Below are 19,842 nucleotides of genomic sequence, written 5' to 3' on the forward strand. Positions count from 1 at the left end.
AAATGAAATACAATCGAAGTTTAATTTTCAAAAACGACGTAAAATTACGCTAATTAACAAAAAGAACACGAAATTTTGGCAAAAAGAGGTGCAACACAAGGACTTCCCAGGAGGTCACCCATCCTAGTACTACTCTCGCCCAAGCACGCTTAACTGCGGAGTTCTGATGGGATCCGGTGCATTAGTGCTGGTATGATCGCACCTGAAAGTAAAGCGTTGTAATTGTATATATGCATTTCTAAGTTTATTTTTCAAAAAAGACGTCAAATTACGTTAATTAACGAATAGAGTTTTAGGTTGCGTTAATTGACGAAAAAAATGAAATACAATCGAAGTTTAATTTTCAAAAACGACGTAAAATTACGCTAATTAACAAAAAGAACACGAAATTTTGGCAAAAAGAGGTGCAACACAAGGACTTCCCAAGAGGTCACCCATCCTAGTACTACTCTCGCCCAAGCACGCTTAACTGCGGAGTTCTGATGGGATCCGGTGCATTAGTGCTGGTATGATCGCACCTGAAAGTAAAGCGTTGTAATTTTATATATGCATTTCTAAGTTTATTTTTCAAAAAAGACGTCAAATTACGTTAATTAACGAATAGAGTTTTAGGTTGCGTTAATTAACGAAAAAAAATGAAATACAATCGAAGTTTAATTTTCAAAAACGACGTAAAATTACGCTAATTAACAAAAAGAACACGAAATTTTGGCAAAAAGAGGTGCAACACAAGGACTTCCCAGGAGGTCACCCATCCTAGTACTACTCTCGCCCAAGCACGCTTAACTGCGGAGTTCTGATGGGATCCGGTGCATTAGTGCTGGTATGATCGCACCTGAAAGTAAAGCGTTGTAATTGTATATATATGCATTTCTAAGTTTATTTTTCAAAAAAGACGTCAAATTACGTTAATTAACGAATAGAGTTTTAGGTTGCGTTAATTAACGAAAAAAAATGAAATACAATCGAAGTTTAATTTTCAAAAACGACGTAAAATTACGCTAATTAACAAAAAGAACACGAAATTTTGGCAAAAAGAGGTGCAACACAAGGACTTCCCAGGAGGTCACCCATCCTAGTACTACTCTCGCCCAAGCACGCTTAACTGCGGAGTTCTGATGGGATCCGGTGCATTAGTGCTGGTATGATCGCACCTGAAAGTAAAGCGTTGTAATTGTATATATGCATTTCTAAGTTTATTTTTCAAAAAAGACGTCAAATTACGTTAATTAACGAATAGAGTTTTAGGTTGCGTTAATTAACGAAAAAAATGAAATACAATCGAAGTTTAATTTTCAAAAACGACGTAAAATTACGCTAATTATCAAAAAGAACACGAAATTTTGGCAAAAAGAGGTGCAACACAAGGACTTCCCAAGAGGTCACCCATCCTAGTACTACTCTCGCCCAAGCACGCTTAACTGCGGAGTTCTGATGGGATCCGGTGCATTAGTGCTGGTATGATCGCACCTGAAAGTAAAGCGTTGTAATTTTATATATGCATTTCTAAGTTTATTTTTCAAAAAAGACGTCAAATTACGTTAATTAACGAATAGAGTTTTAGGTTGCGTTAATTAATGAAAAAAAATGAAATACAATCGAAGTTTAATTTTCAAAAACGACGTAAAATTACGCTAATTAACAAAAAGAACACGCAATTTTGGCAAAAAGAGGTGCAACACAAGGACTTCCCAGGAGGTCACCCATCCTAGTACTACTCTCGCCCAAGCACGCTTAACTGCGGAGTTCTGATGGGATCCGGTGCATTAGTGCTGGTATGATCGCACCTGAAAGTAAAGCGTTGTAATTTTATATATGCATTTCTAAGTTTATTTTTCAAAAAAGACGTCAAATTACGTTAATTAACGAATAGAGTTTTAGGTTGCGTTAATTAACGAAAAAAAATGAAATACAATCGAAGTTTAATTTTCAAAAACGACGTAAAATTACGCTAATTAACAAAAAGAACACGAAATTTTGGCAAAAAGAGGTGCAACACAAGGACTTCCCAGGAGGCGACGTAAAATTACGCTAATTAACAAAAAGAACACGAAATTTTGGCAAAAAGAGGTGCAACACAAGGACTTCCCAGGAGGTCACCCATCCTAGTACTACTCTCGCCCAAGCACGCTTAACTGCGGAGTTCTGATGGGATCCGGTGCATTAGTGCTGGTATGATCGCACCTGAAAGTAAAGCGTTGTAATTGTATATATATGCATTTCTAAGTTTATTTTTCAAAAAAGACGTCAAATTACGTTAATTAACGAATAGAGTTTTAGGTTGCGTTAATTAACGAAAAAAAATGAAATACAATCGAAGTTTAATTTTCAAAAACGACGTAAAATTACGCTAATTAACAAAAAGAACACGAAATTTTGGCAAAAAGAGGTGCAACACAAGGACTTCCCAGGAGGTCACCCATCCTAGTACTACTCTCGCCCAAGCACGCTTAACTGCGGAGTTCTGATGGGATCCGGTGCATTAGTGCTGGTATGATCGCACCTGAAAGTAAAGCGTTGTAATTGTATATATGCATTTCTAAGTTTATTTTTCAAAAAAGACGTCAAATTACGTTAATTAACGAATAGAGTTTTAGGTTGCGTTAATTAACGAAAAAAAATGAAATACAATCGAAGTTTAATTTTCAAAAACGACGTAAAATTACGCTAATTAACAAAAAGAACACGAAATTTTGGCAAAAAGAGGTGCAACACAAGGACTTCCCAGGAGGTCACCCATCCTAGTACTACTCTCGCCCAAGCACGCTTAACTGCGGAGTTCTGATGGGATCCGGTGCATTAGTGCTGATATGATCGCACCTGAAAGTAAAGCGTTGTAATTGTATATATGCATTTCTAAGTTTATTTTTAAAAAAAGACGTCAAATTACGTTAATTAACGAATAGAGTTTTAGGTTGCGTTAATTAACGAAAAAAATGAAATACAATCGAAGTTTAATTTTCAAAAACGACGTAAAATTACGCTAATTAACAAAAAGAACACGAAATTTTGGCAAAAAGAGGTGCAACACAAGGACTTCCCAGGAGGTCACCCATCCTAGTACTACTCTCGCCCAAGCACGCTTAACTGCGGAGTTCTGATGGGATCCGGTGCATTAGTGCTGGTATGATCGCACCTGAAAGTAAAGCGTTGTAATTTTATATATGCATTTCTAAGTTTATTTTTCAAAAAAGACGTCAAATTACGTTAATTAACGAATAGAGTTTTAGGTTGCGTTAATTAACGAAAAAAAATGAAATACAATCGAAGTTTAATTTTCAAAAACGACGTAAAATTACGCTAATTAACAAAAAGAACACGAAATTTTGGCAAAAAGAGGTGCAACACAAGGACTTCCCAGGAGGTCACCCATCCTAGTACTACTCTCGCCCAAGCACGCTTAACTGCGGAGTTCTGATGGGATCCGGTGCATTAGTGCTGGTATGATCGCACCTGAAAGTAAAGCGTTGTAATTGTATATATGCATTTCTAAGTTTATTTTTCAAAAAAGACGTCAAATTACGTTAATTAACGAATAGAGTTTTAGGTTGCGTTGATTAACGAAAAAAAATGAAATACAATCGAAGTTTAATTTTCAAAAACGACGTAAAATTACGCTAATTAACAAAAAGAACACGAAATTTTGGCAAAAAGAGGTGCAACACAAGGACTTCCCAAGAGGTCACCCATCCTAGTACTACTCTCGCCCAAGCACGCTTAACTGCGGAGTTCTGATGGGATCCGGTGCATTAGTGCTGGTATGATCGCACCTGAAAGTAAAGCGTTGTAATTGTATATATGCATTTCTAAGTTTATTTTTCAAAAAAGACGTCAAATTACGTTAATTAACGAATAGAGTTTTAGGTTGCGTTAATTAACGAAAAAAAATGAAATACAATCGAAGTTTAATTTTCAAAAACGACGTAAAATTACGCTAATTAACAAAAAGAACACGCAATTTTGGCAAAAAGAGGTGCAACACAAGGACTTCCCAGGAGGTCACCCATCCTAGTACTACTCTCGCCCAAGCACGCTTAACTGCGGAGTTCTGATGGGATCCGGTGCATTAGTGCTGGTATGATCGCACCTGAAAGTAAAGCGCTGTAATTTTATATATGCATTTCTAAGTTTATTTTTCAAAAAAGACGTCAAATTACGTTAATTAACGAATAGAGTTTTAGGTTGCGTTAATTAACGAAAAAAAATGAAATACAATCGAAGTTTAATTTTCAAAAACGACGTAAAATTACGCTAATTAACAAAAAGAACACGAAATTTTGGCAAAAAGAGGTGCAACACAAGGACTTCCCAGGAGGCGACGTAAAATTACGCTAATTAACAAAAAGAACACGAAATTTTGGCAAAAAGAGGTGCAACACAAGGACTTCGCAGGAGGTCACCCATCCTAGTACTACTCTCGCCCAAGCACGCTTAACTGCGGAGTTCTGATGGGATCCGGTGCATTAGTGCTGGTATGATCGCACCTGAAAGTAAAGCGTTGTAATTGTATATATATGCATTTCTAAGTTTATTTTTCAAAAAAGACGTCAAATTACGTTAATTAACGAATAGAGTTTTAGGTTGCGTTAATTAACGAAAAAAAATGAAATACAATCGAAGTTTAATTTTCAAAAACGACGTAAAATTACGCTAATTAACAAAAAGAACACGAAATTTTGGCAAAAAGAGGTGCAACACAAGGACTTCCCAGGAGGTCACCCATCCTAGTACTACTCTCGCCCAAGCACGCTTAACTGCGGAGTTCTGATGGGATCCGGTGCATTAGTGCTGGTATGATCGCACCTGAAAGTAAAGCGTTGTAATTGTATATATGCATTTCTAAGTTTATTTTTCAAAAAAGACGTCAAATTACGTTAATTAACGAATAGAGTTTTAGGTTGCGTTAATTAACGAAAAAAAATGAAATACAATCGAAGTTTAATTTTCAAAAACGACGTAAAATTACGCTAATTAACAAAAAGAACACGAAATTTTGGCAAAAAGAGGTGCAACACAAGGACTTCCCAGGAGGTCACCCATCCTAGTACTACTCTCGCCCAAGCACGCTTAACTGCGGAGTTCTGATGGGATCCGGTGCATTAGAGCTGGTATGATCGCACCTGAAAGTAAAGCGTTGTAATTGTATATATGCATTTCTAAGTTTATTTTTCAAAAAAGACGTCAAATTACGTTAATTAACGAATAGAGTTTTAGGTTGCATTAATTAACGAAAAAAAATGAAATACAATCGAAGTTTAATTTTCAAAAACGACGTAAAATTACGCTAATTAACAAAAAGAACACGAAATTTTGGCAAAAAGAGGTGCAACACAAGGACTTCCCAGGAGGTCACCCATCCTAGTACTACTCTCGCCCAAGCACGCTTAACTGCGGAGTTCTGATGGGATCCGGTGCATTAGTGCTGGTATGATCGCACCTGAAAGTAAAGCGTTGTAATTGTATATATGCATTTCTAAGTTTATTTTTCAAAAAAGACGTCAAATTACGTTAATTAACGAATAGAGTTTTAGGTTGCGTTAATTAACGAAAAAAAATGAAATACAATCGAAGTTTAATTTTCAAAAACGACGTAAAATTACGCTAATTAACAAAAAGAACACGAAATTTTGGCAAAAAGAGGTGCAACACAAGGACTTCCCAGGAGGTCACCCATCCTAGTACTACTCTCGCCCAAGCACGCTTAACTGCGGAGTTCTGATGGGATCCGGTGCATTAGTGCTGGTATGATCGCACCTGAAAGTAAAGCGTTGTAATTTTATATATTCATTTCTAAGTTTATTTTTCAAAAAAGACGTCAAATTACGTTAATTAACGAATAGAGTTTTAGGTTGCGTTAATTAACGAAAAAAAATGAAATACAATCGAAGTTTAATTTTCAAAAACGACGTAAAATTACGCTAATTAACAAAAAGAACACGAAATTTTGGCAAAAAGAGGTGCAACACAAGGACTTCCCAGGAGGCGACGTAAAATTACGCTAATTAACAAAAAGAACACGAAATTTTGGCAAAAAGAGGTGCAACACAAGGACTTCCCAGGAGGTCACCCATCCTAGTACTACTCTCGCCCAAGCACGCTTAACTGCGGAGTTCTGATGGGATCCGGTGCATTAGTGCTGGTATGATCGCACCTGAAAGTAAAGCGTTGTAATTGTATATATATGCATTTCTAAGTTTATTTTTCAAAAAAGACGTCAAATTACGTTAATTAACGAATAGAGTTTTAGGTTGCGTTAATTAACGAAAAAAAATGAAATACAATCGAAGTTTAATTTTCAAAAACGACGTAAAATTACGCTAATTAACAAAAAGAACACGAAATTTTGGCAAAAAGAGGTGCAACACAAGGACTTCCCAGGAGGTCACCCATCCTAGTACTACTCTCGCCCAAGCACGCTTAACTGCGAGTTCTGATGGGATCCGGTGCATTAGTGCTGGTATGATCGCACCTGAAAGTAAAGCGTTGTAATTGTATATATGCATTTCTAAGTTTATTTTTCAAAAAAGACGTCAAATTACGTTAATTAACGAATAGAGTTTTAGGTTGCGTTAATTAACGAAAAAAAATGAAATACAATCGAAGTTTAATTTTCAAAAACGACGTAAAATTACGCTAATTAACAAAAAGAACACGAAATTTTGGCAAAAAGAGGTGCAACACAAGGACTTCCCAGGAGGTCACCCATCCTAGTACTACTCTCGCCCAAGCACGCTTAACTGCGGAGTTCTGATGGGATCCGGTGCATTAGAGCTGGTATGATCGCACCTGAAAGTAAAGCGTTGTAATTGTATATATGCATTTCTAAGTTTATTTTTCAAAAAAGACGTCAAATTACGTTAATTAACGAATAGAGTTTTAGGTTGCGTTAATTAACGAAAAAAAATGAAATACAATCGAAGTTTAATTTTCAAAAACGACGTAAAATTACGCTAATTAACAAAAAGAACACGAAATTTTGGCAAAAAGAGGTGCAACACAAGGACTTCCCAGTAGGTCACCCATCCTAGTACTACTCTCGCCCAAGCACGCTTAACTGCGGAGTTCTGATGGGATCCGGTGCATTAGTGCTGGTATGATCGCACGTGAAAGTAAAGCGTTGTAATTGTATATATATGCATTTCTAAGTTTATTTTTCAAAAAAGACGTCAAATTACGTTAATTAACGAATAGAGTTTTAGGTTGCGTTAATTAACGAAAAAAAATGAAATACAATCGAAGTTTAATTTTCAAAAACGACGTAAAATTACGCTAATTAACAAAAAGAACACGAAATTTTGGCAAAAAGAGGTGCAACACAAGGACTTCCCAGGAGGTCACCCATCCTAGTACTACTCTCGCCCAAGCACGCTTAACTGCGGAGTTCTGATGGGATCCGGTGCATTAGTGCTGGTATGATCGCACCTGAAAGTAAAGCGTTGTAATTGTATATATGCATTTCTAAGTTTATTTTTCAAAAAAGACGTCAAATTACGTTAATTAACGAATAGAGTTTTAGGTTGCGTTAATTAACGAAAAAAAATGAAATACAATCGAAGTTTAATTTTCAAAAACGACGTAAAATTACGCTAATTAACAAAAAGAACACGAAATTTTGGCAAAAAGAGGTGCAACACAAGGACTTCCCAGGAGGTCACCCATCCTAGTACTACTCTCGCCCAAGCACGCTTAACTGCGGAGTTCTGATGGGATCCGGTGCATTAGTGCTGGTATGATCGCACCTGAAAGTAAAGCGTTGTAATTGTATATATGCATTTCTAAGTTTATTTTTCAAAAAAGACGTCAAATTACGTTAATTAACGAATAGAGTTTTAGGTTGCGTTAATTAACGAAAAAAAATGAAATACAATCGAAGTTTAATTTTCAAAAACGACGTAAAATTACGCTAATTAACAAAAAGAACACGAAATTTTGGCAAAAAGAGGTGCAACACAAGGACTTCCCAGGAGGTCACCCATCCTAGTACTACTCTCGCCCAAGCACGCTTAACTGCGGAGTTCTGATGGGATCCGGTGCATTAGTGCTGGTATGATCGCACCTGAAAGTAAAGCGTTGTAATTGTATATATGCATTTCTAAGTTTATTTTTCAAAAAAGACGTCAAATTACGTTAATTAACGAATAGTGTTTTAGGTTGCGTTAATTAACGAAAAAAATGAAATACAATCGAAGTTTAATTTTCAAAAACGACGTAAAATTACGCTAATTAACAAAAAGAACACGAAATTTTGGCAAAAAGAGGTGCAACACAAGGACTTCCCAGGAGGTCACCCATCCTAGTACTACTCTCGCCCAAGCACGCTTAACTGCGGAGTTCTGATGGGATCCGGTGCATTAGTGCTGGTATGATCGCACCTGAAAGTAAAGCGTTGTAATTTTATATATGCATTTCTAAGTTTATTTTTCAAAAAAGACGTCAAATTACGTTAATTAACGAATAGAGTTTTAGGTTGCGTTAATTAACGAAAAAAAATGAAATACAATCGAAGTTTAATTTTCAAAAACGACGTAAAATTACGCTAATTAACAAAAAGAACACGAAATTTTGGCAAAAAGAGGTGCAACACAAGGACTTCCCAGGAGGTCACCCATCCTAGTACTACTCTCGCCCAAGCACGCTTAACTGCGGAGTTCTGATGGGATCCGGTGCATTAGTGCTGGTATGATCGCACCTGAAAGTAAAGCGTTGTAATTGTATATATATGCATTTCTAAGTTTATTTTTCAAAAAAGACGTCAAATTACGTTAATTAACGAATAGAGTTTTAGGTTGCGTTAATTAACGAAAAAAAATGAAATACAATCGAAGTTTAATTTTCAAAAACGACGTAAAATTACGCTAATTAACAAAAAGAACACGAAATTTTGGCAAAAAGAGGTGCAACACAAGGACTTCCCAGGAGGCGACGTAAAATTACGCTAATTAACAAAAAGAACACGAAATTTTGGCAAAAAGAGGTGCAACACAAGGACTTCCCAGGAGGTCACCCATCCTAGTACTACTCTCGCCCAAGCACGCTTAACTGCGGAGTTCTGATGGGATCCGGTGCATTAGTGCTGGTATGATCGCACCTGAAAGTAAAGCGTTGTAATTGTATATATATGCATTTCTAAGTTTATTTTTCAAAAAAGACGTCAAATTACGTTAATTAACGAATAGAGTTTTAGGTTGCGTTAATTAACGAAAAAAAATGAAATACAATCGAAGTTTAATTTTCAAAAACGACGTAAAATTACGCTAATTAACAAAAAGAACACGAAATTTTGGCAAAAAGAGGTGCAACACAAGGACTTCCCAGGAGGTCACCCATCCTAGTACTACTCTCGCCCAAGCACGCTTAACTGCGGAGTTCTGATGGGATCCGGTGCATTAGTGCTGGTATGATCGCACCTGAAAGTAAAGCGTTGTAATTGTATATATGCATTTCTAAGTTTATTTTTCAAAAAAGACGTCAAATTACGTTAATTAACGAATAGAGTTTTAGGTTGCGTTAATTAACGAAAAAAAATGAAATACAATCGAAGTTTAATTTTCAAAAACGACGTAAAATTACGCTAATTAACAAAAAGAACACGAAATTTTGGCAAAAAGAGGTGCAACACAAGGACTTCCCAGGAGGTCACCCATCCTAGTACTACTCTCGCCCAAGCACGCTTAACTGCGGAGTTCTGATGGGATCCGGTGCATTAGAGCTGGTATGATCGCAACTGAAAGTAAAGCGTTGTAATTGTATATATGCATTTCTAAGTTTATTTTTCAAAAAAGACGTCAAATTACGTTAATTAACGAATAGAGTTTTAGGTTGCGTTAATTAACGAAAAAAAATGAAATACAATCGAAGTTTAATTTTCAAAAACGACGTAAAATTACGCTAATTAACAAAAAGAACACGAAATTTTGGCAAAAAGAGGTGCAACACAAGGACTTCCCAGTAGGTCACCCATCCTAGTACTACTCTCGCCCAAGCACGCTTAACTGCGGAGTTCTGATGGGATCCGGTGCATTAGTGCTGGTATGATCGCACGTGAAAGTAAAGCGTTGTAATTGTATATATATGCATTTCTAAGTTTATTTTTCAAAAAAGACGTCAAATTACGTTAATTAACGAATAGAGTTTTAGGTTGCGTTAATTAACGAAAAAAAATGAAATACAATCGAAGTTTAATTTTCAAAAACGACGTAAAATTACGCTAATTAACAAAAAGAACACGAAATTTTGGCAAAAAGAGGTGCAACACAAGGACTTCCCAGGAGGTCACCCATCCTAGTACTACTCTCGCCCAAGCACGCTTAACTGCGGAGTTCTGATGGGATCCGGTGCATTAGTGCTGGTATGATCGCACCTGAAAGTAAAGCGTTGTAATTGTATATATGCATTTCTAAGTTTATTTTTCAAAAAAGACGTCAAATTACGTTAATTAACGAATAGAGTTTTAGGTTGCGTTAATTAACGAAAAAAAATGAAATACAATCGAAGTTTAATTTTCAAAAACGACGTAAAATTACGCTAATTAACAAAAAGAACACGAAATTTTGGCAAAAAGAGGTGCAACACAAGGACTTCCCAGGAGGTCACCCATCCTAGTACTACTCTCGCCCAAGCACGCTTAACTGCGGAGTTCTGATGGGATCCGGTGCATTAGTGCTGGTATGATCGCACCTGAAAGTAAAGCGTTGTAATTGTATATATGCATTTCTAAGTTTATTTTTCAAAAAAGACGTCAAATTACGTTAATTAACGAATAGAGTTTTAGGTTGCGTTAATTAACGAAAAAAATGAAATACAATCGAAGTTTAATTTTCAAAAACGACGTAAAATTACGCTAATTAACAAAAAGAACACGAAATTTTGGCAAAAAGAGGTGCAACACAAGGACTTCCCAGGAGGTCACCCATCCTAGTACTACTCTCGCCCAAGCACGCTTAACTGCGGAGTTCTGATGGGATCCGGTGCATTAGTGCTGGTATGATCGCACCTGAAAGTAAAGCGTTGTAATTTTATATATGCATTTCTAAGTTTATTTTTCAAAAAAGACGTCAAATTACGTTAATTAACGAATAGAGTTTTAGGTTGCGTTAATTAACGAAAAAAAATGAAATACAATCGAAGTTTAATTTTCAAAAACGACGTAAAATTACGCTAATTAACAAAAAGAACACGAAATTTTGGCAAAAAGAGGTGCAACACAAGGACTTCCCAGGAGGTCACCCATCCTAGTACTACTCTCGCCCAAGCACGCTTAACTGCGGAGTTCTGATGGGATCCGGTGCATTAGTGCTGGTATGATCGCACCTGAAAGTAAAGCGTTGTAATTGTATATATATGCATTTCTAAGTTTATTTTTCAAAAAAGACGTCAAATTACGTTAATTAACGAATAGAGTTTTAGGTTGCGTTAATTAACGAAAAAAAATGAAATACAATCGAAGTTTAATTTTCAAAAACGACGTAAAATTACGCTAATTAACAAAAAGAACACGAAATTTTGGCAAAAAGAGGTGCAACACAAGGACTTCCCAGGAGGCGACGTAAAATTACGCTAATTAACAAAAAGAACACGAAATTTTGGCAAAAAGAGGTGCAACACAAGGACTTCCCAGGAGGTCACCCATCCTAGTACTACTCTCGCCCAAGCACGCTTAACTGCGGAGTTCTGATGGGATCCGGTGCATTAGTGCTGGTATGATCGCACCTGAAAGTAAAGCGTTGTAATTGTATATATATGCATTTCTAAGTTTATTTTTCAAAAAAGACGTCAAATTACGTTAATTAACGAATAGAGTTTTAGGTTGCGTTAATTAACGAAAAAAAATGAAATACAATCGAAGTTTAATTTTCAAAAACGACGTAAAATTACGCTAATTAACAAAAAGAACACGAAATTTTGGCAAAAAGAGGTGCAACACAAGGACTTCCCAGGAGGTCACCCATCCTAGTACTACTCTCGCCCAAGCACGCTTAACTGCGGAGTTCTGATGGGATCCGGTGCATTAGTGCTGGTATGATCGCACCTGAAAGTAAAGCGTTGTAATTGTATATATGCATTTCTAAGTTTATTTTTCAAAAAAGACGTCAAATTACGTTAATTAACGAATAGAGTTTTAGGTTGCGTTAATTAACGAAAAAAAATGAAATACAATCGAAGTTTAATTTTCAAAAACGACGTAAAATTACGCTAATTAACAAAAAGAACACGAAATTTTGGCAAAAAGAGGTGCAACACAAGGACTTCCCAGGAGGTCACCCATCCTAGTACTACTCTCGCCCAAGCACGCTTAACTGCGGAGTTCTGATGGGATCCGGTGCATTAGAGCTGGTATGATCGCAACTGAAAGTAAAGCGTTGTAATTGTATATATGCATTTCTAAGTTTATTTTTCAAAAAAGACGTCAAATTACGTTAATTAACGAATAGAGTTTTAGGTTGCGTTAATTAACGAAAAAAAATGAAATACAATCGAAGTTTAATTTTCAAAAACGACGTAAAATTACGCTAATTAACAAAAAGAACACGAAATTTTGGCAAAAAGAGGTGCAACACAAGGACTTCCCAGTAGGTCACCCATCCTAGTACTACTCTCGCCCAAGCACGCTTAACTGCGGAGTTCTGATGGGATCCGGTGCATTAGTGCTGGTATGATCGCACGTGAAAGTAAAGCGTTGTAATTGTATATATATGCATTTCTAAGTTTATTTTTCAAAAAAGACGTCAAATTACGTTAATTAACGAATAGAGTTTTAGGTTGCGTTAATTAACGAAAAAAAATGAAATACAATCGAAGTTTAATTTTCAAAAACGACGTAAAATTACGCTAATTAACAAAAAGAACACGAAATTTTGGCAAAAAGAGGTGCAACACAAGGACTTCCCAGGAGGTCACCCATCCTAGTACTACTCTCGCCCAAGCACGCTTAACTGCGGAGTTCTGATGGGATCCGGTGCATTAGTGCTGGTATGATCGCACCTGAAAGTAAAGCGTTGTAATTGTATATATGCATTTCTAAGTTTATTTTTCAAAAAAGACGTCAAATTACGTTAATTAACGAATAGAGTTTTAGGTTGCGTTAATTAACGAAAAAAAATGAAATACAATCGAAGTTTAATTTTCAAAAACGACGTAAAATTACGCTAATTAACAAAAAGAACACGAAATTTTGGCAAAAAGAGGTGCAACACAAGGACTTCCCAGGAGGTCACCCATCCTAGTACTACTCTCGCCCAAGCACGCTTAACTGCGGAGTTCTGATGGGATCCGGTGCATTAGTGCTGGTATGATCGCACCTGAAAGTAAAGCGTTGTAATTGTATATATGCATTTCTAAGTTTATTTTTCAAAAAAGACGTCAAATTACGTTAATTAACGAATAGAGTTTTAGGTTGCGTTAATTAACGAAAAAAATGAAATACAATCGAAGTTTAATTTTCAAAAACGACGTAAAATTACGCTAATTAACAAAAAGAACACGAAATTTTGGCAAAAAGAGGTGCAACACAAGGACTTCCCAGGAGGTCACCCATCCTAGTACTACTCTCGCCCAAGCACGCTTAACTGCGGAGTTCTGATGGGATCCGGTGCATTAGTGCTAGTATGATCGCACCTGAAAGTAAAGCGTTGTAATTTTATATATGCATTTCTAAGTTTATTTTTCAAAAAAGACGTCAAATTACGTTAATTAACGAATAGAGTTTTAGGTTGCGTTAATTAACGAAAAAAAATGAAATACAATCGAAGTTTAATTTTCAAAAACGACGTAAAATTACGCTAATTAACAAAAAGAACACGAAATTTTGGCAAAAAGAGGTGCAACACAAGGACTTCCCAGGAGGTCACCCATCCTAGTACTACTCTCGCCCAAGCACGCTTAACTGCGGAGTTCTGATGGGATCCGGTGCATTAGTGCTGGTATGATCGCACCTGAAAGTAAAGCGTTGTAATTGTATATATATGCATTTCTAAGTTTATTTTTCAAAAAAGACGTCAAATTACGTTAATTAACGAATAGAGTTTTAGGTTGCGTTAATTAACGAAAAAAAATGAAATACAATCGAAGTTTAATTTTCAAAAACGACGTAAAATTACGCTAATTAACAAAAAGAACACGAAATTTTGGCAAAAAGAGGTGCAACACAAGGACTTCCCAGGAGGTCACCCATCCTAGTACTACTCTCGCCCAAGCACGCTTAACTGCGGAGTTCTGATGGGATCCGGTGCATTAGTGCTGGTATGATCGCACCTGAAAGTAAAGCGTTGTAATTGTATATATGCATTTCTAAGTTTATTTTTCAAAAAAGACGTCAAATTACGTTAATTAACGAATAGAGTTTTAGGTTGCGTTAATTAACGAAAAAAAATGAAATACAATCGAAGTTTAATTTTCAAAAACGACGTAAAATTACGCTAATTAACAAAAAGAACACGAAATTTTGGCAAAAAGAGGTGCAACACAAGGACTTCCCAGGAGGTCACCCATCCTAGTACTACTCTCGCCCAAGCACGCTTAACTGCGGAGTTCTGATGGGATCCGGTGCATTAGTGCTGGTATGATCGCACCTGAAAGTAAAGCGTTGTAATTGTATATATGCATTTCTAAGTTTATTTTTCAAAAAAGACGTCAAATTACGTTAATTAACGAATAGAGTTTTAGGTTGCGTTAATTAACGAAAAAAATGAAATACAATCGAAGTTTAATTTTCAAAAACGACGTAAAATTACGCTAATTAACAAAAAGAACACGAAATTTTGGCAAAAAGAGGTGCAACACAAGGACTTCCCAGGAGGTCACCCATCCTAGTACTACTCTCGCCCAAGCACGCTTAACTGCGGAGTTCTGATGGGATCCGGTGCATTAGTGCTGGTATGATCGCACCTGAAAGTAAAGCGTTGTAATTTTATATATGCATTTCTAAGTTTATTTTTCAAAAAAGACGTCAAATTACGTTAATTAACGAATAGAGTTTTAGGTTGCGTTAATTAACGAAAAAAAATGAAATACAATCGAAGTTTAATTTTCAAAAACGACGTAAAATTACGCTAATTAACAAAAAGAACACGAAATTTTGGCAAAAAGAGGTGCAACACAAGGACTTCCCAGGAGGTCACCCATCCTAGTACTACTCTCGCCCAAGCACGCTTAACTGCGGAGTTCTGATGGGATCCGGTGCATTAGTGCTGGTATGATCGCACCTGAAAGTAAAGCGTTGTAATTGTATATATATGCATTTCTAAGTTTATTTTTCAAAAAAGACGTCAAATTACGTTAATTAACGAATAGAGTTTTAGGTTGCGTTAATTAACGAAAAAAAATGAAATACAATCGAAGTTTAATTTTCAAAAACGACGTAAAATTACGCTAATTAACAAAAAGAACACGAAATTTTGGCAAAAAGAGGTGCAACACAAGGACTTCCCAGGAGGCGACGTAAAATTACGCTAATTAACAAAAAGAACACGAAATTTTGGCAAAAAGAGGTGCAACACAAGGACTTCCCAGGAGGTCACCCATCCTAGTACTACTCTCGCCCAAGCACGCTTAACTGCGGAGTTCTGATGGGATCCGGTGCATTAGTGCTGGTATGATCGCACCTGAAAGTAAAGCGTTGTAATTGTATATATATGCATTTCTAAGTTTATTTTTCAAAAAAGACGTCAAATTACGTTAATTAACGAATAGAGTTTTAGGTTGCGTTAATTAACGAAAAAAAATGAAATACAATCGAAGTTTAATTTTCAAAAACGACGTAAAATTACGCTAATTAACAAAAAGAACACGAAATTTTGGCAAAAAGAGGTGCAACACAAGGACTTCCCAGGAGGTCACCCATCCTAGTACTACTCTCGCCCAAGCACGCTTAACTGCGGAGTTCTGATGGGATCCGGTGCATTAGTGCTGGTATGATCGCACCTGAAAGTAAAGCGTTGTAATTGTATATATGCATTTCTAAGTTTATTTTTCAAAAAAGACGTCAAATTACGTTAATTAACGAATAGAGTTTTAGGTTGCGTTAATTAACGAAAAAAAATGAAATACAATCGAAGTTTAATTTTCAAAAACGACGTAAAATTACGCTAATTAACAAAAAGAACACGAAATTTTGGCAAAAAGAGGTGCAACACAAGGACTTCCCAGGAGGTCACCCATCCTAGTACTACTCTCGCCCAAGCACGCTTAACTGCGGAGTTCTGATGGGATCCGGTGCATTAGAGCTGGTATGATCGCAACTGAAAGTAAAGCGTTGTAATTGTATATATGCATTTCTAAGTTTATTTTTCAAAAAAGACGTCAAATTACGTTAATTAACGAATAGAGTTTTAGGTTGCGTTAATTAACGAAAAAAAATGAAATACAATCGAAGTTTAATTTTCAAAAACGACGTAAAATTACGCTAATTAACAAAAAGAACACGAAATTTTGGCAAAAAGAGGTGCAACACAAGGACTTCCCAGTAGGTCACCCATCCTAGTACTACTCTCGCCCAAGCACGCTTAACTGCGGAGTTCTGATGGGATCCGGTGCATTAGTGCTGGTATGATCGCACGTGAAAGTAAAGCGTTGTAATTGTATATATATGCATTTCTAAGTTTATTTTTCAAAAAAGACGTCAAATTACGTTAATTAACGAATAGAGTTTTAGGTTGCGTTAATTAACGAAAAAAAATGAAATACAATCGAAGTTTAATTTTCAAAAACGACGTAAAATTACGCTAATTAACAAAAAGAACACGAAATTTTGGCAAAAAGAGGTGCAACACAAGGACTTCCCAGGAGGTCACCCATCCTAGTACTACTCTCGCCCAAGCACGCTTAACTGCGGAGTTCTGATGGGATCCGGTGCATTAGTGCTGGTATGATCGCACCTGAAAGTAAAGCGTTGTAATTGTATATATGCATTTCTAAGTTTATTTTTCAAAAAAGACGTCAAATTACGTTAATTAACGAATAGAGTTTTAGGTTGCGTTAATTAACGAAAAAAAATGAAATACAATCGAAGTTTAATTTTCAAAAACGACGTAAAATTACGCTAATTAACAAAAAGAACACGAAATTTTGGCAAAAAGAGGTGCAACACAAGGACTTCCCAGGAGGTCACCCATCCTAGTACTACTCTCGCCCAAGCACGCTTAACTGCGGAGTTCTGATGGGATCCGGTGCATTAGTGCTGGTATGATCGCACCTGAAAGTAAAGCGTTGTAATTGTATATATGCATTTCTAAGTTTATTTTTCAAAAAAGACGTCAAATTACGTTAATTAACGAATAGAGTTTTAGGTTGCGTTAATTAACGAAAAAAATGAAATACAATCGAAGTTTAATTTTCAAAAACGACGTAAAATTACGCTAATTAACAAAAAGAACACGAAATTTTGGCAAAAAGAGGTGCAACACAAGGACTTCCCAGGAGGTCACCCATCCTAGTACTACTCTCGCCCAAGCACGCTTAACTGCGGAGTTCTGATGGGATCCGGTGCATTAGTGCTGGTATGATCGCACCTGAAAGTAAAGCGTTGTAATTTTATATATGCATTTCTAAGTTTATTTTTCAAAAAAGACGTCAAATTACGTTAATTAACGAATAGAGTTTTAGGTTGCGTTAATTAACGAAAAAAAATGAAATACAATCGAAGTTTAATTTTCAAAAACGACGTAAAATTACGCTAATTAACAAAAAGAACACGAAATTTTGGCAAAAAGAGGTGCAACACAAGGACTTCCCAGGAGGTCACCCATCCTAGTACTACTCTCGCCCAAGCACGCTTAACTGCGGAGTTCTGATGGGATCCGGTGCATTAGTGCTGGTATGATCGCACCTGAAAGTAAAGCGTTGTAATTGTATATATATGCATTTCTAAGTTTATTTTTCAAAAAAGACGTCAAATTACGTTAATTAACGAATAGAGTTTTAGGTTGCGTTAATTAACGAAAAAAAATGAAATACAATCGAAGTTTAATTTTCAAAAACGACGTAAAATTACGCTAATTAACAAAAAGAACACGAAATTTTGGCAAAAAGAGGTGCAACACAAGGACTTCCCAGGAGGCGACGTAAAATTACGCTAATTAACAAAAAGAACACGAAATTTTGGCAAAAAGAGGTGCAACACAAGGACTTCCCAGGAGGTCACCCATCCTAGTACTACTCTCGCCCAAGCACGCTTAACTGCGGAGTTCTGATGGGATCCGGTGCATTAGTGCTGGTATGATCGCACCTGAAAGTAAAGCGTTGTAATTGTATATATATGCATTTCTAAGTTTATTTTTCAAAAAAGACGTCAAATTACGTTAATTAACGAATAGAGTTTTAGGTTGCGTTAATTAACGAAAAAAAATGAAATACAATCGAAGTTTAATTTTCAAAAACGACGTAAAATTACGCTAATTAACAAAAAGAACACGAAATTTTGGCAAAAAGAGGTGCAACACAAGGACTTCCCAGGAGGTCACCCATCCTAGTACTACTCTCGCCCAAGCACGCTTAACTGCGGAGTTCTGATGGGATCCGGTGCATTAGTGCTGGTATGATCGCACCTGAAAGTAAAGCGTTGTAATTGTATATATGCATTTCTAAGTTTATTTTTCAAAAAAGACGTCAAATTACGTTAATTAACGAATAGAGTTTTAGGTTGCGTTAATTAACGAAAAAAAATGAAATACAATCGAAGTTTAATTTTCAAAAACGACGTAAAATTACGCTAATTAACAAAAAGAACACGAAATTTTGGCAAAAAGAGGTGCAACACAAGGACTTCCCAGGAGGTCACCCATCCTAGTACTACTCTCGCCCAAGCACGCTTAACTGCGGAGTTCTGATGGGATCCGGTGCATTAGAGCTGGTATGATCGCACCTGAAAGTAAAGCGTTGTAATTGTATATATGCATTTCTAAGTTTATTTTTCAAAAAAGACGTCAAATTACGTTAATTAACGAATAGAGTTTTAGGTTGCGTTAATTAACGAAAAAAAATGAAATACAATCGAAGTTTAATTTTCAAAAACGACGTAAAATTACGCTAATTAACAAAAAGAACACGAAATTTTGGCAAAAAGAGGTGCAACACAAGGACTTCCCAGTAGGTCACCCATCCTAGTACTACTCTCGCCCAAGCACGCTTAACTGCGGAGTTCTGATGGGATCCGGTGCATTAGTGCTGGTATGATCGCACGTGAAAGTAAAGCGTTGTAATTGTATATATATGCATTTCTAAGTTTATTTTTCAAAAAAGACGTCAAATTACGTTAATTAACGAATAGAGTTTTAGGTTGCGTTAATTAACGAAAAAAAATGAAATACAATCGAAGTTTAATTTTCAAAAACGACGTAAAATTACGCTAATTAACAAAAAGAACACGAAATTTTGGCAAAAAGAGGTGCAACACAAGGACTTCCCAGGAGGTCACCCATCCTAGTACTACTCTCGCCCAAGCACGCTTAACTGCGGAGTTCTGATGGGATCCGGTGCATTAGTGCTGGTATGATCGCACCTGAAAGTAAAGCGTTGTAATTGTATATATGCATTTCTAAGTTTATTTTTCAAAAAAGACGTCAAATTACGTTAATTAACGAATAGAGTTTTAGGTTGCGTTAATTAACGAAAAAAAATGAAATACAATCGAAGTTTAATTTTCAAAAACGACGTAAAATTACGCTAATTAACAAAAAGAACACGAAATTTTGCCAAAAAGAGGTGCAACACAAGGACTTCCCAGGAGGTCACCCATCCTAGTACTACTCTCGCCCAAGCACGCTTAACTGCGGAGTTCTGATGGGATCCGGTGCATTAGTGCTGGTATGATCGCACCTGAAAGTAAAGCGTTGTAATTGTATATATGCA

General features: G+C 36.3%; 61 non-coding genes across 61 annotated transcripts; all 61 read right to left on the bottom strand.

The window, feature by feature from the left end:
* Positions 1–85: 85 nt before the first annotated feature.
* On the bottom strand, positions 86–204 carry LOC146947622 (5S ribosomal RNA). The gene has a single exon (XR_015029813.1). It is a non-coding gene; the product is annotated as a 5S ribosomal RNA (ribosomal RNA).
* Positions 205–401: 197 nt separating this feature from the next.
* On the bottom strand, positions 402–520 carry LOC146947623 (5S ribosomal RNA). Its single transcript, XR_015028848.1, has one exon. It is a non-coding gene; the product is annotated as a 5S ribosomal RNA (ribosomal RNA).
* Positions 521–718: 198 nt separating this feature from the next.
* On the bottom strand, positions 719–837 carry LOC146947624 (5S ribosomal RNA). Its single transcript, XR_015029815.1, has one exon. It is a non-coding gene; the product is annotated as a 5S ribosomal RNA (ribosomal RNA).
* Positions 838–1,037: 200 nt separating this feature from the next.
* LOC146947625 (5S ribosomal RNA) lies at positions 1,038–1,156 on the bottom strand. Its single transcript, XR_015029816.1, has one exon. It is a non-coding gene; the product is annotated as a 5S ribosomal RNA (ribosomal RNA).
* Positions 1,157–1,353: 197 nt separating this feature from the next.
* LOC146947626 (5S ribosomal RNA) lies at positions 1,354–1,472 on the bottom strand. Its single transcript, XR_015028849.1, has one exon. It is a non-coding gene; the product is annotated as a 5S ribosomal RNA (ribosomal RNA).
* A 198-nt stretch (positions 1,473–1,670) lies between these two features.
* LOC146947627 (5S ribosomal RNA) lies at positions 1,671–1,789 on the bottom strand. The gene has a single exon (XR_015029817.1). It is a non-coding gene; the product is annotated as a 5S ribosomal RNA (ribosomal RNA).
* A 278-nt stretch (positions 1,790–2,067) lies between these two features.
* Positions 2,068–2,186, bottom strand: LOC146947628 (5S ribosomal RNA). Its single transcript, XR_015029818.1, has one exon. It is a non-coding gene; the product is annotated as a 5S ribosomal RNA (ribosomal RNA).
* A 200-nt stretch (positions 2,187–2,386) lies between these two features.
* On the bottom strand, positions 2,387–2,505 carry LOC146947629 (5S ribosomal RNA). Its single transcript, XR_015029819.1, has one exon. It is a non-coding gene; the product is annotated as a 5S ribosomal RNA (ribosomal RNA).
* A 198-nt stretch (positions 2,506–2,703) lies between these two features.
* Positions 2,704–2,822, bottom strand: LOC146947630 (5S ribosomal RNA). The gene has a single exon (XR_015028951.1). It is a non-coding gene; the product is annotated as a 5S ribosomal RNA (ribosomal RNA).
* A 197-nt stretch (positions 2,823–3,019) lies between these two features.
* On the bottom strand, positions 3,020–3,138 carry LOC146947631 (5S ribosomal RNA). The gene has a single exon (XR_015029820.1). It is a non-coding gene; the product is annotated as a 5S ribosomal RNA (ribosomal RNA).
* A 198-nt stretch (positions 3,139–3,336) lies between these two features.
* LOC146947632 (5S ribosomal RNA) lies at positions 3,337–3,455 on the bottom strand. The gene has a single exon (XR_015029821.1). It is a non-coding gene; the product is annotated as a 5S ribosomal RNA (ribosomal RNA).
* A 198-nt stretch (positions 3,456–3,653) lies between these two features.
* On the bottom strand, positions 3,654–3,772 carry LOC146947633 (5S ribosomal RNA). The gene has a single exon (XR_015028850.1). It is a non-coding gene; the product is annotated as a 5S ribosomal RNA (ribosomal RNA).
* A 198-nt stretch (positions 3,773–3,970) lies between these two features.
* On the bottom strand, positions 3,971–4,089 carry LOC146947634 (5S ribosomal RNA). The gene has a single exon (XR_015029822.1). It is a non-coding gene; the product is annotated as a 5S ribosomal RNA (ribosomal RNA).
* Positions 4,090–4,367: 278 nt separating this feature from the next.
* Positions 4,368–4,486, bottom strand: LOC146947635 (5S ribosomal RNA). The gene has a single exon (XR_015028905.1). It is a non-coding gene; the product is annotated as a 5S ribosomal RNA (ribosomal RNA).
* Positions 4,487–4,686: 200 nt separating this feature from the next.
* On the bottom strand, positions 4,687–4,805 carry LOC146947636 (5S ribosomal RNA). The gene has a single exon (XR_015029823.1). It is a non-coding gene; the product is annotated as a 5S ribosomal RNA (ribosomal RNA).
* A 198-nt stretch (positions 4,806–5,003) lies between these two features.
* On the bottom strand, positions 5,004–5,122 carry LOC146947637 (5S ribosomal RNA). Its single transcript, XR_015028978.1, has one exon. It is a non-coding gene; the product is annotated as a 5S ribosomal RNA (ribosomal RNA).
* Positions 5,123–5,320: 198 nt separating this feature from the next.
* LOC146947638 (5S ribosomal RNA) lies at positions 5,321–5,439 on the bottom strand. Its single transcript, XR_015029824.1, has one exon. It is a non-coding gene; the product is annotated as a 5S ribosomal RNA (ribosomal RNA).
* A 198-nt stretch (positions 5,440–5,637) lies between these two features.
* Positions 5,638–5,756, bottom strand: LOC146947639 (5S ribosomal RNA). The gene has a single exon (XR_015029826.1). It is a non-coding gene; the product is annotated as a 5S ribosomal RNA (ribosomal RNA).
* A 278-nt stretch (positions 5,757–6,034) lies between these two features.
* LOC146947640 (5S ribosomal RNA) lies at positions 6,035–6,153 on the bottom strand. The gene has a single exon (XR_015029827.1). It is a non-coding gene; the product is annotated as a 5S ribosomal RNA (ribosomal RNA).
* A 200-nt stretch (positions 6,154–6,353) lies between these two features.
* Positions 6,354–6,471, bottom strand: LOC146947641 (5S ribosomal RNA). Its single transcript, XR_015029356.1, has one exon. It is a non-coding gene; the product is annotated as a 5S ribosomal RNA (ribosomal RNA).
* Positions 6,472–6,669: 198 nt separating this feature from the next.
* LOC146947642 (5S ribosomal RNA) lies at positions 6,670–6,788 on the bottom strand. The gene has a single exon (XR_015028979.1). It is a non-coding gene; the product is annotated as a 5S ribosomal RNA (ribosomal RNA).
* Positions 6,789–6,986: 198 nt separating this feature from the next.
* LOC146947643 (5S ribosomal RNA) lies at positions 6,987–7,105 on the bottom strand. Its single transcript, XR_015029252.1, has one exon. It is a non-coding gene; the product is annotated as a 5S ribosomal RNA (ribosomal RNA).
* Positions 7,106–7,305: 200 nt separating this feature from the next.
* LOC146947644 (5S ribosomal RNA) lies at positions 7,306–7,424 on the bottom strand. The gene has a single exon (XR_015029828.1). It is a non-coding gene; the product is annotated as a 5S ribosomal RNA (ribosomal RNA).
* A 198-nt stretch (positions 7,425–7,622) lies between these two features.
* LOC146947645 (5S ribosomal RNA) lies at positions 7,623–7,741 on the bottom strand. Its single transcript, XR_015029829.1, has one exon. It is a non-coding gene; the product is annotated as a 5S ribosomal RNA (ribosomal RNA).
* A 198-nt stretch (positions 7,742–7,939) lies between these two features.
* Positions 7,940–8,058, bottom strand: LOC146947646 (5S ribosomal RNA). The gene has a single exon (XR_015029830.1). It is a non-coding gene; the product is annotated as a 5S ribosomal RNA (ribosomal RNA).
* A 197-nt stretch (positions 8,059–8,255) lies between these two features.
* LOC146947647 (5S ribosomal RNA) lies at positions 8,256–8,374 on the bottom strand. Its single transcript, XR_015029831.1, has one exon. It is a non-coding gene; the product is annotated as a 5S ribosomal RNA (ribosomal RNA).
* A 198-nt stretch (positions 8,375–8,572) lies between these two features.
* Positions 8,573–8,691, bottom strand: LOC146947648 (5S ribosomal RNA). The gene has a single exon (XR_015029832.1). It is a non-coding gene; the product is annotated as a 5S ribosomal RNA (ribosomal RNA).
* A 280-nt stretch (positions 8,692–8,971) lies between these two features.
* LOC146947649 (5S ribosomal RNA) lies at positions 8,972–9,090 on the bottom strand. Its single transcript, XR_015029833.1, has one exon. It is a non-coding gene; the product is annotated as a 5S ribosomal RNA (ribosomal RNA).
* Positions 9,091–9,290: 200 nt separating this feature from the next.
* LOC146947650 (5S ribosomal RNA) lies at positions 9,291–9,409 on the bottom strand. Its single transcript, XR_015029834.1, has one exon. It is a non-coding gene; the product is annotated as a 5S ribosomal RNA (ribosomal RNA).
* Positions 9,410–9,607: 198 nt separating this feature from the next.
* Positions 9,608–9,726, bottom strand: LOC146947651 (5S ribosomal RNA). Its single transcript, XR_015029264.1, has one exon. It is a non-coding gene; the product is annotated as a 5S ribosomal RNA (ribosomal RNA).
* Positions 9,727–9,924: 198 nt separating this feature from the next.
* Positions 9,925–10,043, bottom strand: LOC146947652 (5S ribosomal RNA). Its single transcript, XR_015029253.1, has one exon. It is a non-coding gene; the product is annotated as a 5S ribosomal RNA (ribosomal RNA).
* A 200-nt stretch (positions 10,044–10,243) lies between these two features.
* On the bottom strand, positions 10,244–10,362 carry LOC146947653 (5S ribosomal RNA). The gene has a single exon (XR_015029835.1). It is a non-coding gene; the product is annotated as a 5S ribosomal RNA (ribosomal RNA).
* A 198-nt stretch (positions 10,363–10,560) lies between these two features.
* LOC146947654 (5S ribosomal RNA) lies at positions 10,561–10,679 on the bottom strand. The gene has a single exon (XR_015029837.1). It is a non-coding gene; the product is annotated as a 5S ribosomal RNA (ribosomal RNA).
* Positions 10,680–10,876: 197 nt separating this feature from the next.
* Positions 10,877–10,995, bottom strand: LOC146947655 (5S ribosomal RNA). The gene has a single exon (XR_015029838.1). It is a non-coding gene; the product is annotated as a 5S ribosomal RNA (ribosomal RNA).
* A 198-nt stretch (positions 10,996–11,193) lies between these two features.
* On the bottom strand, positions 11,194–11,312 carry LOC146947656 (5S ribosomal RNA). The gene has a single exon (XR_015029839.1). It is a non-coding gene; the product is annotated as a 5S ribosomal RNA (ribosomal RNA).
* A 280-nt stretch (positions 11,313–11,592) lies between these two features.
* Positions 11,593–11,711, bottom strand: LOC146947657 (5S ribosomal RNA). Its single transcript, XR_015029840.1, has one exon. It is a non-coding gene; the product is annotated as a 5S ribosomal RNA (ribosomal RNA).
* Positions 11,712–11,911: 200 nt separating this feature from the next.
* Positions 11,912–12,030, bottom strand: LOC146947658 (5S ribosomal RNA). Its single transcript, XR_015029841.1, has one exon. It is a non-coding gene; the product is annotated as a 5S ribosomal RNA (ribosomal RNA).
* Positions 12,031–12,228: 198 nt separating this feature from the next.
* LOC146947659 (5S ribosomal RNA) lies at positions 12,229–12,347 on the bottom strand. The gene has a single exon (XR_015029265.1). It is a non-coding gene; the product is annotated as a 5S ribosomal RNA (ribosomal RNA).
* A 198-nt stretch (positions 12,348–12,545) lies between these two features.
* Positions 12,546–12,664, bottom strand: LOC146947660 (5S ribosomal RNA). Its single transcript, XR_015029255.1, has one exon. It is a non-coding gene; the product is annotated as a 5S ribosomal RNA (ribosomal RNA).
* Positions 12,665–12,864: 200 nt separating this feature from the next.
* On the bottom strand, positions 12,865–12,983 carry LOC146947661 (5S ribosomal RNA). Its single transcript, XR_015029842.1, has one exon. It is a non-coding gene; the product is annotated as a 5S ribosomal RNA (ribosomal RNA).
* A 198-nt stretch (positions 12,984–13,181) lies between these two features.
* LOC146947662 (5S ribosomal RNA) lies at positions 13,182–13,300 on the bottom strand. The gene has a single exon (XR_015029843.1). It is a non-coding gene; the product is annotated as a 5S ribosomal RNA (ribosomal RNA).
* A 197-nt stretch (positions 13,301–13,497) lies between these two features.
* LOC146947663 (5S ribosomal RNA) lies at positions 13,498–13,616 on the bottom strand. Its single transcript, XR_015028949.1, has one exon. It is a non-coding gene; the product is annotated as a 5S ribosomal RNA (ribosomal RNA).
* A 198-nt stretch (positions 13,617–13,814) lies between these two features.
* Positions 13,815–13,933, bottom strand: LOC146947664 (5S ribosomal RNA). The gene has a single exon (XR_015029844.1). It is a non-coding gene; the product is annotated as a 5S ribosomal RNA (ribosomal RNA).
* Positions 13,934–14,133: 200 nt separating this feature from the next.
* LOC146947665 (5S ribosomal RNA) lies at positions 14,134–14,252 on the bottom strand. Its single transcript, XR_015029845.1, has one exon. It is a non-coding gene; the product is annotated as a 5S ribosomal RNA (ribosomal RNA).
* A 198-nt stretch (positions 14,253–14,450) lies between these two features.
* LOC146947666 (5S ribosomal RNA) lies at positions 14,451–14,569 on the bottom strand. Its single transcript, XR_015029846.1, has one exon. It is a non-coding gene; the product is annotated as a 5S ribosomal RNA (ribosomal RNA).
* A 197-nt stretch (positions 14,570–14,766) lies between these two features.
* Positions 14,767–14,885, bottom strand: LOC146947667 (5S ribosomal RNA). Its single transcript, XR_015029848.1, has one exon. It is a non-coding gene; the product is annotated as a 5S ribosomal RNA (ribosomal RNA).
* A 198-nt stretch (positions 14,886–15,083) lies between these two features.
* LOC146947668 (5S ribosomal RNA) lies at positions 15,084–15,202 on the bottom strand. Its single transcript, XR_015029849.1, has one exon. It is a non-coding gene; the product is annotated as a 5S ribosomal RNA (ribosomal RNA).
* Positions 15,203–15,482: 280 nt separating this feature from the next.
* Positions 15,483–15,601, bottom strand: LOC146947669 (5S ribosomal RNA). Its single transcript, XR_015029850.1, has one exon. It is a non-coding gene; the product is annotated as a 5S ribosomal RNA (ribosomal RNA).
* Positions 15,602–15,801: 200 nt separating this feature from the next.
* LOC146947670 (5S ribosomal RNA) lies at positions 15,802–15,920 on the bottom strand. The gene has a single exon (XR_015029851.1). It is a non-coding gene; the product is annotated as a 5S ribosomal RNA (ribosomal RNA).
* Positions 15,921–16,118: 198 nt separating this feature from the next.
* Positions 16,119–16,237, bottom strand: LOC146947671 (5S ribosomal RNA). The gene has a single exon (XR_015029267.1). It is a non-coding gene; the product is annotated as a 5S ribosomal RNA (ribosomal RNA).
* Positions 16,238–16,435: 198 nt separating this feature from the next.
* LOC146947672 (5S ribosomal RNA) lies at positions 16,436–16,554 on the bottom strand. The gene has a single exon (XR_015029256.1). It is a non-coding gene; the product is annotated as a 5S ribosomal RNA (ribosomal RNA).
* Positions 16,555–16,754: 200 nt separating this feature from the next.
* On the bottom strand, positions 16,755–16,873 carry LOC146947673 (5S ribosomal RNA). The gene has a single exon (XR_015029852.1). It is a non-coding gene; the product is annotated as a 5S ribosomal RNA (ribosomal RNA).
* Positions 16,874–17,071: 198 nt separating this feature from the next.
* Positions 17,072–17,190, bottom strand: LOC146947674 (5S ribosomal RNA). Its single transcript, XR_015029853.1, has one exon. It is a non-coding gene; the product is annotated as a 5S ribosomal RNA (ribosomal RNA).
* A 197-nt stretch (positions 17,191–17,387) lies between these two features.
* Positions 17,388–17,506, bottom strand: LOC146947675 (5S ribosomal RNA). Its single transcript, XR_015029854.1, has one exon. It is a non-coding gene; the product is annotated as a 5S ribosomal RNA (ribosomal RNA).
* A 198-nt stretch (positions 17,507–17,704) lies between these two features.
* On the bottom strand, positions 17,705–17,823 carry LOC146947676 (5S ribosomal RNA). Its single transcript, XR_015029855.1, has one exon. It is a non-coding gene; the product is annotated as a 5S ribosomal RNA (ribosomal RNA).
* Positions 17,824–18,103: 280 nt separating this feature from the next.
* Positions 18,104–18,222, bottom strand: LOC146947677 (5S ribosomal RNA). The gene has a single exon (XR_015029856.1). It is a non-coding gene; the product is annotated as a 5S ribosomal RNA (ribosomal RNA).
* A 200-nt stretch (positions 18,223–18,422) lies between these two features.
* Positions 18,423–18,541, bottom strand: LOC146947678 (5S ribosomal RNA). The gene has a single exon (XR_015029857.1). It is a non-coding gene; the product is annotated as a 5S ribosomal RNA (ribosomal RNA).
* A 198-nt stretch (positions 18,542–18,739) lies between these two features.
* LOC146947679 (5S ribosomal RNA) lies at positions 18,740–18,858 on the bottom strand. The gene has a single exon (XR_015028980.1). It is a non-coding gene; the product is annotated as a 5S ribosomal RNA (ribosomal RNA).
* A 198-nt stretch (positions 18,859–19,056) lies between these two features.
* LOC146947680 (5S ribosomal RNA) lies at positions 19,057–19,175 on the bottom strand. Its single transcript, XR_015029257.1, has one exon. It is a non-coding gene; the product is annotated as a 5S ribosomal RNA (ribosomal RNA).
* Positions 19,176–19,375: 200 nt separating this feature from the next.
* LOC146947681 (5S ribosomal RNA) lies at positions 19,376–19,494 on the bottom strand. The gene has a single exon (XR_015029859.1). It is a non-coding gene; the product is annotated as a 5S ribosomal RNA (ribosomal RNA).
* Positions 19,495–19,692: 198 nt separating this feature from the next.
* On the bottom strand, positions 19,693–19,811 carry LOC146947682 (5S ribosomal RNA). Its single transcript, XR_015029860.1, has one exon. It is a non-coding gene; the product is annotated as a 5S ribosomal RNA (ribosomal RNA).
* Between the last annotated feature and the right edge of the window lie 31 nt (positions 19,812–19,842).

This window comes from Medicago sativa, chromosome 2 (genome assembly GCF_051527215.1).
Source record: "Medicago sativa cultivar Bolivia chromosome 2, Bolivia_mono, whole genome shotgun sequence".
NCBI classification, from domain to species: Eukaryota; Viridiplantae; Streptophyta; class Magnoliopsida; order Fabales; family Fabaceae; genus Medicago; species Medicago sativa.